The following is a 2,243-nucleotide window of genomic DNA, read 5'->3' as shown; positions in this document are numbered from 1 at the left end:
TGAAGAATGCTTTATGGTTTGTCAAATCTGCAGGCACGAACTTGGAGTATTTTGTCGCACAGCACGCTTACGGGCATGCCGCGCTCTGAGGGCCGGCATTTATACTATGTCCTTCCTGCCTCACGTTTTTATACTGACTGAAAACCAGCTTTCTTACAATATTTCGTGGTTAGCAATGGAAAATCTTTTTCGTCAGGATAAGTGGCGATCGGCATTTGTGATAACTTTGAAGTTTTTTAACAGGAGACCACACAGCAGATCTAGCATGCTGGAAATGCAGTGAGGTATGAATCTCAAAATGTTTCGGGTGAGCCCCCAGAAACTTCATTATCGATAGTAGTTTTGGAACAGCCTATGAAATGGTTTTTTAAGGTGGCTGTTCAACGCCCGCATTGTGTAGATTACAGGGGGTTCAGTGTTTAAAGGCGAGGTATGCTGTTTGCAAAATAATTTTCTCCCATTCCTTTCTGCATGGCTCATGGCGACGTCTACTGTCGGTTCCTCATGCTAACACTGCCTTTAAACTTTGAATGGGCCCCGTGACGGCAAGGGCTGTCATTGGCTTGTCATAGCACATCGCACCCTGTAACTGCTGGCATAAAAGAGCAACATATCTCACTCTTCTGCCTAATCCAGGAACTTCTGTTTTCTAGGCGCAGAAAGTAGTCTTTTACGGGCGCGTTTATTTGGCCATCGTGAGCACCCGGCAAAAAATAGTACTGCAATCACCGTTTAAAACCTGTCTGCTCGTAACGCAAGTGCCGCTCTGGCGGCGCCACCATCGAATCCAGGTGGGCTCAAAACCCAACTTGACGGCCATCCACGAAAGAACAAGCTATAGGAATGACGAAAAATAATGACCGAAAACATCTAATGAGATTGCACATAAGGACACAATGAGTTTTAATACTTGAGATCATGTACGAAGCACGAATTATCCCCTTACTCATTTTTTTCGCATCACAACACCACGACAATCACAACCTCAAAAATGTGGTTAATGGAGTTTGTGGAACCACGATTTTCAAACAACTTCAACTTCAAATATTCATTTCCGAAAAAAACAAGACGCGAACATCAAAGAGTCAATGTATGAACAACACGACCAAGTGTCAATTTGCTAACAGAACGCCATTACATCGAATGATATTACATCGGAAACCATAAGACAGTAAAGTTGCGAACAAGAACAGCATCACTCAACTTCCAACCATGACCCCCCCCGTACATGGTCGCTGACTTTTTCCGCACTTCTTACTTCCTTCCTCATTAAATTTGTATTTCGTGTTTTCATGCAAAAATAAATTCAGTTCTGCATCAAACGGGCGCATTTTGTTTCTCCTCCACAGGTACAGGTGATGGCAGCATGGAAGGGAACATGTTACTGGCATTTAACCAATGGTAACTTCATTATAGTCCAAGTAACAACCACGCCGTTTTCTAAACAACACATTTTCTCTGGAGAAATAATACCCGGATGACATTTCTTACCTAAATATATAATTAACAGTAAAATTCGCTATTTGTCAGCAAACTGGCAATTCACTTTCATGTCGGAGCCACACCGCCGTGCTTCATCATGCACCTTAGGCGCTCCAAGTTTCTTTGTTCCTATGGCAGAATGTTACAGGCGTTAGCCTCCTGTTCGTCACATATTTTTCATTCAGAAACTTCTCTTCCCCCTATTCCCAGGGTGCTCACACCCACCATGCACATCATAGAAGAGTCGGTTTGTTGACAAAAATGCTCCCTGCTTCAACGACTAGATGACGCCACTAGGGTGAGCTCATCGTTTAGTTGAATACTAATGTTAGCACATAAATAACACAGTTAATAATACTGATAACAGTTCATATAAAATAACCGGCAAAGCTAACATAATCAAAAGCCTAATAAAAATAATGTCAGGTAATATTTTATATTGTAAGCACTGATGTCAGAATTATTAACTATGTTATTCATGCGTTAGTATTATAAATCAAATTATATATGTAACATTACCTTTAATGCATCCATTTAATGAAGTTTTAATTAAACACAAACTACGAAGTGGAAATGTGATATTCAGAGAATGTCGTCAAGAATACGTTGAAAAAACATAGTATGCACCCACATTGAAACTCTCTTACTAACCATGCAGAAACAAAGGAAAACTTATTTCTATAGTGGTTATGCAGCAGAATGCTGAAATACCCCCCCCCCCCCCCCCCCGCCACTCCTTGCAAAGGCACAATCCACGCAGG

This window comes from Amblyomma americanum, chromosome 5 (genome assembly GCF_052857255.1).
Source record: "Amblyomma americanum isolate KBUSLIRL-KWMA chromosome 5, ASM5285725v1, whole genome shotgun sequence".
Classification (NCBI taxonomy): Eukaryota; Metazoa; Arthropoda; class Arachnida; order Ixodida; family Ixodidae; genus Amblyomma; species Amblyomma americanum.
Note: the sequence above shows the minus strand (reverse complement) of the source record.